The sequence below is a fragment of the Pinus tabuliformis genome, chromosome 6, assembly GCF_031772625.1.
Source record: "Pinus tabuliformis cultivar Carrire ecotype Pingquan chromosome 6, CPIR1, whole genome shotgun sequence".
NCBI classification, from domain to species: domain Eukaryota; kingdom Viridiplantae; phylum Streptophyta; class Pinopsida; order Pinales; family Pinaceae; genus Pinus; species Pinus tabuliformis.
The window spans coordinates 1,857,841,224-1,857,853,737 of NC_142292.1; the positions used below are offsets into that span (position 1 = coordinate 1,857,841,224).

The 12,514-nt window shown below is 32.9% G+C and overlaps 1 pseudogene; it reads right to left on the reverse strand.

Annotated features, from left to right (window-relative positions):
* Positions 1-4,602: 4,602 nt before the first annotated feature.
* LOC149266488 (heat shock cognate 70 kDa protein-like) lies at positions 4,603-6,393 on the reverse strand (annotated as a pseudogene).
* Between the last annotated feature and the right edge of the window lie 6,121 nt (positions 6,394-12,514).

The window sequence follows — 12,514 nt, forward strand, 5'->3', positions numbered from 1 at the left end:
TGACCATTCTAACTGATGTAGCCTTCTTCTTACTTTGCAATATTATTTGTTCCCCATTGTCATCCACGCACTCAATAGCTTTATCATAACAATCTACCTTAGTCCCGTGAATGTATAACCAAATCATACCCAATAACATATTGTATCATGCCAACACAAGAACATTTAGATGCACTGACGTAGACATACCATTAAGCTCAAATGCACAAGCTCTTATGCAATGATGAGCTCTTTTCTTTGTGCTTGTAGCCAAGTGCACTAAACAAGATTTTTCATGCACTTCTTTATTCAAACCATACTTATCCACCAGGTCAGGATTATCATAGCTATAATTAGTTCTGGGGTTAATTAAAATATAAACAACTTGATCAAAAAGCTTACCGTCCATCTCGATAATACATGCCTCGATCATAGATGCCTAATGACTAGCTTGCCTATTATCCAATGTTGCATAGATTCATGGAATACTCTGTCCAACATCCCCAACTGTCTGTGCCTCCTGAGCACTGTAAATTTGTGGTCTGCCACCCTGACGCTGTGGACAATCTCTCCTACGATGATCCTTTCCACAAGTCCAACACTGTAAAGGCTTCCCACCCTCACCCTTTCTTTGTCTTCTTTCTCCAAATCCAATGTGCTCCAAGAATGCTCCAAGATTTCGCTATGTGTGCAAGAGTGTGAGAGAGAGAATAGAAGAGAGCTCCAAACTAAAACTGACAAAAGTCTGTGAAATGATCCTTAGAATCCTTTTTATCATTGAGGCCTCAATTTTCTTCATTTTCCTTTATTTTTCCTTCAATTTTTCTCACATTCAATTTTGTGATGTCCTTTCACCTTATTTTTCTCCTATTTTACATTATTTCATAAATAACATGTCAATTAATCCCACTTTTCCTTTCTAAATCATTATTCAATTTCCATAGCCATTAATTAACCAACAGTGATCCCCATCACTATGTTTTTTCTAACATTTAGCTTGGAATATGTGTCCCGTGACCTTGGTCTTATTTTTCCTTTATTAACTTTATTACATGGATTTTTAACGAGGGTTGTTACAAGATCATAGTCCCTACCAAATGATTTTGAATATAAAAATGCCTAAACTTATGCTAATGATTTGAATATATCTATAAATTTATTGTGCAATTATATATATATATATATATATATATATATATATATATATATTCAACACTACTCGTATGGTAACTATAGCTTAGTAAGTGAAATGTTAATGACACTCCGTTGCACTTATAGCAATTATGGAAGCAACAAGAAAATAATCAATAATCTAGGGAATGTCCTGAATTGCATGAGGAGTAGGATAGTATACAAAATTCATGCCATGATCTGATAATGAAACAAACAACTACCTTTTGGATTGATAATTTGCCTTCATAAACCTTGTTAGCCATCTTTATTTAAAGAAGCTAAATGCAAATATATAATAATATTAGTTTAATCTAATTAATAGATAAAAAAATTCCCTTTAGAAAAAAAGATAAAATGGTTTTCATGCTAACAAATAAAATATTATATATTTTTTTAATCCAATACAAATTACCAAAGTGGAAGGAATTTAAAAATACAAAATCCAAATCCAAATCTGATTAGGAATTAACACATAATAATTCTTATGTCCTTACCCATATGAGAAGCCCTTCCAGTGTGCCAAATTTGGCATAAGAAAATGCCTTGTTTCTTATATATGACATTGATAATTGGCTTCTAGGATTTCACTTGCTCTTCCTTCCATATTCCAGGTATTTCTAAGAGACTTCTTAGAAATGTGTGTTTCTTCTTGGATGATATTGTTTCACGTTTGGTAAGGTGGAGAAATATGTCCTCTCTGATTCAGACTCTGAGGAGACAATAGATATCCTTGTTATTGTTAGTGATCCATTAGTTGTTACTTCTCCACCCTCTCATACTTCTCTTTTGTCACCAATCATCATATCACACTAAAATGAATTTTATATTCTCAATTTTTTGTCTATGGTTTTCTTAAAAATATTTCCAGCGCTTATTGGATATCTTTGACTTAAATTGACATATACAAAGTGATGTATCTCTCTGGTTTCTAGTTTAGTAGATCAACATACTTAGTTTATTCATTTTGTTAAAGACTTGAGTTCCCAAATCAATCATTGTGAGATTCTACTAACTCTTTTTTATCATTAGAAATTAAGCCTTTATTAATAGAAAATTTTGTACCGGCTTATAAAAAAGACATTACAAAAAAGATATTGATCTTTCTACTATAAATTTCAACCACAACACCATTTTATCAGAGTCCTCGATGTGTCGTGGGTTGTGCTCCTTACATGCTCTTAGCCAAGCTTTTATTTTCACTTTTGCCTTCAAACAGGATATTGAATGTTTAATAGAAAATTTTGTACTGGCTTATAAAAAGGACATTACAAAGAAGATATTGATCTTTCTACTGTAAATTTCAACCACAACAACATTTTATCAGAGTCTTCGATGTGTCGTGAGTTAGTGCTCATTACATGCTTTTAGTGAAGCTTTTATTTTCACTTTTGCCATCATATAAGATATTGAATGTTTAAATGAATAAATGGATTAAAATTTAAAATTAAATTCAAGTATATAAATGGATTCAATACCTTGAAAATCCCCATTGCCATTTGGATTCTGTAGCTCAGGCTTTGCAATTACACCAATTCTTCCACAGATTTTAGACAATATACACTGCAATACATATTTGAAAATAAGTCAAATATTAAGACTATTTTAAATATTTTAACTATAAAAATAAAAATTTTAATTAAATTTATTTATTTGTTTTATTTTATAATTTTAATTTCTTTATATAATATACACATAATTTTTTTTAAGACAGGTATAATATAGGTATGATTAACATTAAAATATTTTATTTAACATGGACATTGAAATATTTTATTTATAAATCACATTATTTTATTATTATTATTATTTTGTTATTAATATGTATTGAAATGGATATTGACATATTTTATTTATGACTCTGTTGAAATTTATGTGTTTAGAATTGAATGAATTAAACGTCTCTTTGGTATTAAAGAGTTGTTGAACCTTTTTACTTTCAATTAGTATTTTTTAAATATTCAAATATTTTATTATGGTAAATATTAAAGTAATTTTTTATAACAAATTCAAGAGTGATTTTTTTTTCTAGTTTTAAATACTTAATCTTTCTTAAAATTTTGATATAAAATTATCTTCTTTAAGAACTCAAAATATTTTATCTATAGCTATTAATCAAAATGAAATATTTTTACTGGTGTGAAATATAGCCCCTTTAAAATGATTTTAATTAAGACTAATTATTTTTTATTTTGTTTTCTGTTATAGCAAACATGTTCTTTTATTTAGATTTTTTTTAATATTACATGATATTGGACATTATTTTACTTTTTATTTAAAAAAATACACTTAAGATTGAGACTTCCAAAATTACACAACAGTGTCATACTAGGTTGTAGAAAGTGCCTCTTGACACAATTATCTGTCTGCTTTTGTAATTATGATGTCTAACAAATAAATAACTTGAATATATATCAAGAAATAAAAACATTAAATTTTCCTTTACACAATTACAAAAAGAAAGAAAATCATGATAAATATGTTATTTACATCATTTAAAATTTAAGAATAAAAATTGGCTAAACAAATATATAAAATTAATGGATAAATATTACAACTATATCAATAAATTATGGCATAAATTATATCCAAGAAGTATTATCTTATGCAAAACTTGTGATAAGACATTTAAGTTCTGGGACAATCAAATGTTTAAAAATTAAATTTTTAAATAATATTGAAAAAAAAATATTTTCCAAATTTAAAAATTATAAATTGCATTGGTTAATACTAAATTAATAATGGTCCAAAAAACTAATAATAATAAAGTAAAATCTTTGTAACCATTAATTAATTAAAATGTAAGTTATTTATTTTATAATATTTAAATTACATTTTAAATAAATATTGTGAATTAACAAATTCACAAATTTTATTTTATAATATTTAAATTACATTTTAAATAAATATTGTGAATTAGCAAATTCAAAATTAATAAATATTTTTAATTAACAGTTTTAAGATTTTGTTAGTCAAATTATATCCTTGATTTGTACTCCAAACTCAACTGATATATCATTTGTATTATCAGATAAAATCAAAATCAACTGATATATCACTTGTATTATCAGATAGCGGTCAACTATGGAACTACATATCCCGTCCGGATCCTCGTTAAAGTGCACATTTTCTGAGTACTGAAGCTGCAATTATATACATCAGAATACAAAATAACCTTCTACTAAACACTAAATATAAGGATCAAACTACTAAATAAGTTTCTACTCGACATAAGGATCAGAATATAGAATAGCTTTCTACTTCTGCAATCTATATCATTCCAAGTGTAAAACTTCTGAGTACTGAATCTGCAATCAACATATACATCACACTACAAAATAACCTTCTACTAAATACTACATAATACAAAATACAAGGATTAAACTACAAAATAACCTTCTACTCGACATCAGGCTCAGAATATAAAACAGCCTTCTACTTTTGCGACAGATATCATTCCAAGGGCAGTAAATCAAAGAAGAGTGATCTGTATGTGGATGGGCTGCATATCTCTTTCAACATTTTCAACTTCCCTTCCAATACTTTGGCCTTCGCCCACTCGTTTTCCTCTTAACCATTCCTCTACACTGCTCAGCATTTGCTCGATAGCTTCCAACCCTCTGATGTTCGCCGCCCCCTTTGCTTTAACCTCTTTCACTCTACTTGTCATGTTGTATATATAACTTTCCAACTTGGATTTGGCAGTGCGATCCCTTTTGGCTTCTTCATCTTCCCTCCGGAACCGCTCTGCGTCACGCACCATCCTCTCTATCTCCTCTTTGCTCAGCCGACTACAGTCATTGGCTATAACAATGTGATTACTTACCCCACTACCTTCCTCCCGGGCTGAAACTTTCAGAATGCCATCGACGTCCACTTCAAACACCGCTTTAAGCTTTGGCACTCCACATCTTGCTGCTGGACTTCCACGCAAGGAAAATTTGCCCAGAAAATTGTTGTCTGCTGTCATAGTTCTCTCACCTTCATAAACTGAAAAACATACATTTACTTGATTGTCCAACCTTGTAGTAAAATTTCCCTCCCTTCGAGTGGGAATAGGAGTATTTCTGGGAACGACCACTTCCATGACACCACCCTTAAGCTCGATTCCAAGACTCAAAGGCGTGACGTCCATAAGGACTAAATGGACGCCTTCATTGTTCATGGACGCCGCCTGAAGTGCAGCACCGTATGCAACAGCTTCATCGGGATTGATACTGTTGCAGAGTTGCTTTTCCCCGAAGAATTGCCGCAACAATTCCTGTACCTTCGGAATTCGTGTTGAACCACCCACTAACACTACACTGTCAATCTCTTCTTTGGTCATCGTAGCGTCTTCAAGACACCTCTCGACCATTTCCATGCATTTTTCGAACAATTCAGCGTTGAGTGCTTCGAACTTGGCCCTTCCAATCTTTATGTGAAAGTCTATTCCTTCGTAGAGAGAGTCAATATCAATCACAGTTTCCACAGCAGAAGACAGACTTCTTTTTGCCCTCTCACATTCTGAGCGGAGTCTCCGAAGAGCTTTTGCACTCGTACTCAAATCCATTTTGTGCTTTTTCTTGAACTCTTGGACACAATAATTAAGCACTCTATTGTCAAAATCTTCACCGCCCAGATGCATGTCCCCTCCAACATTGTTTTCTTATGATTGGACAAGTAAAGGTCAGTGTCAAACCCATAGGCCATAGCTCCCGCTGTCGGTTCGTTAATGATTCTCATGACGTTAAGTCCAGCAATAAGAGCAGCATCTTTAGTAGCTTTTCTCTGAGAATCGCTGAAATAGGCAGGCACAGTGATCACAGCATCCTTGACATCAGAGCCAAGATATGTTTCAGCTGTGTTCTTCATTTTCACTAAAACCATGGAGGATATCTCTTCGGCTGTAAACTGCTTCCGCTCGCCTCTGTAATCAACTTGGAGGAGAGTTTTGCCATTGCGTCCAGAGACTACAGTGAAGGGCCAAAGTTTCATGTCACTCTGCACAGAGGATCGGTGAATCGCCTTCCAATGAGTCTTTTGACATCGAAGACGGTATTGTGAGGATTTGTGGCGCTCTGATACTTGGCACCGTCCCCCAACGAGCCTCTCAGATGGGGTAAACGCAACGACGGAAGGAGTGGTTCGGTTTCCTTGATCATTGACAATGATCGCAACTCTGTCATGTTGCCATACTGCAACGCAGCTGTAGGTTGTTCCAAGATCGATACCAATAGCCTTCCCTTTGCCTTTACCATCCATCTCGACGGTAGAAATCACGCTAATCGCGAACCACAGGAAGCGTGGTCACCCAATAAAGAACCAAGACTCTCTGCATATAGGAGAGGGGCAGGCAATTTAAACCGAAAAAAAGGAGTCACAGTGGAGATGCAATAATGAAAATTAATTGGAGATGCAGTAATGCAATAATTGGAAAATTAGTTGTAGTGTGCTATGCGGGGATTTCATGAGCGTGGAAGTGGAACGTGGTTTATTGCCTACTGTTGAAGCAATAGGCAACGTTATGACGAAAAGCTATACCATTTAACCGTTTTGAACTGGCGTAATTTTGTTCCGTATGTGATCCTGCCTTTATTTTTTTTTGGTTTTCTGTAACAAAATAACCAGTTCGTTTACCTAACTAAATACCATGGAAATGAAATCCGTATGTGATCCTGCCTTTATTTATTTTTTGGTTTTCTGTAACAAAATAACCAGTTAGTTTACTGAACTAAATACCATGAAAATGAAAGGTTGTAGAGGCGATACGTAACGTTATAACGAAAAGCTATGCTGACCATTTAAAACGTTTTAAAACACGGCGTTTAATATTGTTCCCGATACTCTCACTTTATAACGGATCTTGCAATAATGAATCCTGTCTCTCACATGCCCCCAAGTTCCAACATCGTTGATTTATCAGATCTGAAATTATCACAGTTTAAATGCCCGATCTAAAATGACCACTGTTTAAATGCCCGTCACTGTCCAAAATTATTGATAGTAATTAAATGCCCGGCACATACCCCAAAATAAACATACCCCAGTTTTGAAGTGTACAAAATTGGAGTTTATTTCACATTTAATTAAATTTGTTTTGATTTAATTAAAACAATACCCTAATTTATGGTTTCTGCATATGCATTTCAGAATTGAAATAGTTTAATAAATTTCATTATCGTATTCAACTTTTAACTATATTTTATAATATAGGCAATATATTGGCAAATTAAAGATAGGGTTCCATTACACATATTTGATATTTACTTTTTTGGTGTATTTATTTTAGAATAAGGGTGGTAGGGTTTATATTAATAGATAATTAAAGTTAATAAAATAAATATATTTATGTGGATAGTTATATCTATATTTTGAAATAGAGATAATGAAATTTATATTCTTATTTAAGTTGATACTTATATTTATATTTTGAAATAGAGATAATGAAATTTATATTAGATATCATTTTTTGGAATTCAACTGCGTTAAATAAGTCATTCATCTATGACTATTTCCATGAGAGATAGTCGTAACTGACTAATTTCTCATGATTTTTGAATAGTCCATTTCTTCACCCCTGTGAGCATCACCTAATACAATGAATTCAAAAATCATGAGAAATTAGTCAGTTACGACTACCTCTCATGGAAATTGTCATAGATGAATGACTTACTTAACACAGTTGAATCCCAAAAATGAATATCTAATATAATGCACTACGAAAACCCCCAATACTTAATTCAAAAGAGTGAAGGGAACTCTACTTGAATGGTTCATGAGGCAAAATATTTGCTAAGGTTTTGCAAATGGCGTAGCAAGCTAAGTGGGCTTTATTGTGGCGGAAAACTCCACAGTTAAGCGTGCTTGAGCCAGAGGCGATTTTGGATGGGTGACCTCCCGGGAAGTCCTGGTTACCGGGTGCAAGCCCCGGAAGTGATGATTGATGCTATGTGATTTATTTCACTAGTTTCAATCCCACTTCTTCACCCCTGCGAGCATCACCCGATGCAATGAATGTTGAGTGGACTATTCAAAAATCATGAGAAATTAATCAGTTACAACTACCTCTCATGGAAATGGTCATAGATGAATGAATTTCTTAACGCAGTTGAATCCCAAAAAAAAAGATATCTAATATAATGCACTGTGAAAGACCCTCAATACTTAAATAAGTACATAGTTACGAAAGCATTTCAATTTACTTAGATGTTTATTGAATATCATTGTTTTGGCTTGGTAACTAGTTAATAACAATTCCATTCATGGGAGCTAACAAAAGTGAACAAGTTGGCTCGTGATGAGACCTCTTGTTCTTCAGTTTTATGACTGAAGGTCATTACCCTGGCTTAGTTACCAGTAGTGGTAATGTCACTCTATTAGAGCTCGTGATGAGACCCCGTGTCCTCCAGTTGATTATTTATGTTTAAAATTCAAGTATGGTTATTTTTAATCAACAAAATATTACTTAATAGATGGGGTGGCAGTCGAGCTCCTTAAGAGCTAGGGATGGCATTAAATGTTTTGTAGTAACTATTTTCAACTTGGGTAGTTTTGCTTCTCAAAAACTAATAACCTTTAAATGATTGTTGATAAATATATTTTTCTTTGCTAAGATTGGGATTGACGAATAGTTCATTAGATAGTGACGGAAATATTTAAATACAATTTTGTGGTCATCATCATAAATTTTACAAGATCAGAGACTTGACCAATTAGGGAAGTTGAAAGTTGGCATGATGAAATCATCTTTGCATAATTGCTCTTTAAAAATAAGATTATGTTTATAGATAAACAAAGATAAATTGACTACCCAATCATTATATCAAAGAGGACCTAGACCATTGAAAGTATTTCCCATTGACCAAGTTAATGTCGTTGTACATGATTGAAGTTCCATTGTGCGTGGATAGGTGTGCAAGGTATGATGATGTCATAAGTGAAATACAAATCAAATCCATGGAGTCGGTCAGGGACATACCTGACAACTTACATTGGCGGAGTATCATAATGAGTGGAGTAACGACATTGGTGGAATAAAAGCACCGGCGAAGTAAGAACACTGGCAGAGTAACAACACCATCGAAGTAATAGCACCGGCAGGATAACATCGGCAAAGTCACAACACCAGCAGAATAATAGTATGGCGAAGTAACAACACCGACGAAGTAACAACATTGGTTGAGTAACAACACCAACGGAGTGACAACATCGGCGTAGTAACAACACCGACAGAGTAATAGCACTGGCAGAGTAACAACATCGGTAGAGTAACAACACTAACGAAGTAACAAGACTAACTAAGTAACAACACCATAATAGTTTTTGATATTAGATCTGAGTAAACCATATGCTCATAAGACTGGGGAACAAATGGATAGAAGCATCATGAAACTTAAGAACTTCCTTCTTTTATTTTGAGAACAAAAAAAAATTGACTTTGAGGTAAACAATACCTGAAACATAAAAACATAAGAGAAATCAGAAAATAAACAAGCTTTATTAAAAAAAAATAAATAAATAAATAACTTAAGTTACAACGGTTGTGATTTTGGTTGCAGAAACGTTTTTTTCTAAGGGAATCATCAATATGTTTCAATGGTGAATAAAAAATGGTCTTTTGGAAAAGAAGAAAAAAAATGAGTTGGTGGAAATGACTTCGATCTTCAAATGGAAATAAATTCCCCTTTTCTCCTATTATAAATCCCTTAAGTGATGAAAAGTCTTCATGTTGTTTTCTCTATGTTGGTGAACAATAGCAGGAACAATTTGTAACAAGCTCATATGATCTAATTTTTTTAGATCATGGCACTTAGAATGTCTCAAAATCATACAATATCAGATTTCTTAATGGATGCCTCAATGAAATGCCCTTATTTAGTTAACATTGTCTTCAAGAATCACTTTTTCATAAATGAACCTCCTTTATTCTCCTTGGACCTGAAAAAAACACGAGCATCTACCTATAATAAAACATAAAATCATGGAAGAAGAGAGGTGCGTGGGCTCTCTTAATCCAAGAACTACGAAAAAAATAACAAATAATTACTTGGTAAAACAAATCCACGGGAAAAATGAACAAAGGAAACTTTATTTGTTACCTACGGGAGAGCAGTGGTCGACCATACTAACCAACAATGTTTTAATCATAAATACTTTGTTTTTTGTTCGCTTTGAATGATTCCAAAGCCAAATTAAAGTTCATTCAAAGCAATATCACCAATAAAAACAAGTTTTAAAAATTGCATGATATGATATGTCAAATTTTCTTAGAACAACCTGCATAACAGATCCATTTTCGATTTCCCAACTTAGACCAACAATTTGTATTTTAAGTATAATGTTTCTGTTTGATATTGGATTGAACTGATTAAAATTGGAGATTAAAGTAAATTCATGTAAATATATCCAATATAAACGGGTTTTGAAGACATGAAGAATTGAAGAGTCAAATGTGCTAAGGTACGACAAGAAAAACATAGTTTTAAGGGTGCTGATTTATGATAGACAGACAATATTTTGGTCCTACATTTATTATATGATATCGAAATTGAGTGATTCAAATTGAGTTGTAAGCTAGATTAGTAGAGGAATATATTATAGAAACTGATTTCCAAAATCTGGTCATTTAGGCCTCCAAAAACTGACTGTCCCAACTCTGTTCTTGAGCTGCCTACTAGACATCCTGTCAATGTTTTGGTCATAATGTTTTCATTTTAAATCCAATTGGAGTGATTCAAAGTGGATTGGAAAGCATAAATAAGCAGTTATTTAATATAGAAACAAGTTTGAAAATATTCCCATTTGGTCCCTCAAAACATGACTGTCCTGACTGTGTTTTCAGTGATTTTATGAAGCCCACAAGCCATAAGATTTGATAAACAAGAATTTTTTTCCAAAATGATGATTAGTGTTTTTAGAAATATGATTTTCAATATAATATGTCCACATACACAAATAAATTCAAATATCTACCACCGATATTGATTTACTTAGCATATTGCAGCAAACACAACTCTTTTTACATATAAAGAAATTTATTTATTTATGTACTTATTTATTCTATTTTATACACTAACCTACCATACCTTAAACAAATAAAATATACTTACGTATAAGAGTACTTCCAATGGAACCATTTTTGAAATAAAATCTCAAGTGTGTATATACCCGAATTTGAGAAATGCATGTCAATAAATACTAAGGTATGAGATACCAACTTCCTCGTTAATGATGGTGCCAAGAATTGTTTAAGTAGGGAGTAATGTTGCAAGCAAACAATAGAGTGAAACTCGTCTTCAATATAGTCTTGATTTCCCATAGTTTTCATATCATGAAGTTCTTTGGCTGGGTTCCAGATTTTGTTGATGGTTTCTTCCTTGCCCACAACCTGTGAGTTTTGGGGTCTTCCTCTGCCCTTTTTGTTTTTTTTCCTATTCATACAGTCATGAAATAAAAGAGAAACATTCAAGAAAATTAAAAGGTCAAGACCTAGAGTAGGATAAGAATTTCCCTCCACAGGATGAGAGAGTGACCCCTAAATAAAACGAGAGAAAGAAAATAAACAAATCACAAAAATCAAGCTTAGGACCTGAAACAAGGCAAAAAATAAAACTTCCCTTCCAAGGATGAGAGAGAAATACTTATGAAAGAAAAACAAAGCAATCTAAATCTCCAAACCTGAAGCAAGGTGATAAAAACTTCCTTCCCCAAGACGAGAGAGTAATCCTAAAAAAACAAGAAAAACAAGAAACCAAAAAACCAAACGATCTAATACTCAGGACCTGGAGCAAGATATAAACTTCCTTACCTAGGACAAGAGATCAGTATTATGGCCAATACTGGTCGTAATTTCACACCTTTGATAGCCTCCCCGACAACAACACCAAAATGTTGGTGTTCAGATATGAATTATAGAATTCACCCTTCCCCACATTAATTTTCAATATAGGGCTTGTCTTGTTATTTCAAGGCTACCGTGCAAAGTCTATGCAGGCCACAGTTTCCCTACCCAACATTGAGCATTCAATCAACAATATAACAATGTGTAACAACAAGCAATAACAGTAACAACAATCAGAGTAACAACAAATTAGGATTCACAGCAACACAAACTTAATGAACCATTACAATGATAAGGAAATAATCACAACAAAAATAAATCTATACATACCACTAATCCAATAACACCTAATAAGGAGAGTGGGCCCAACTCTCCGATCAGGGCTACGGAAAAAATATCGAAGGCTAGATAATACTCAGAAGATCAAGATTGCATTAATCAAAAGGAAAATATTTAAGTTTGCTATTACATTCTCAAAGGAAACCTTCAATATCTAATCTACTCTCTATATGCATTATCTCCCTTTTATTTCTAATTTGTGTC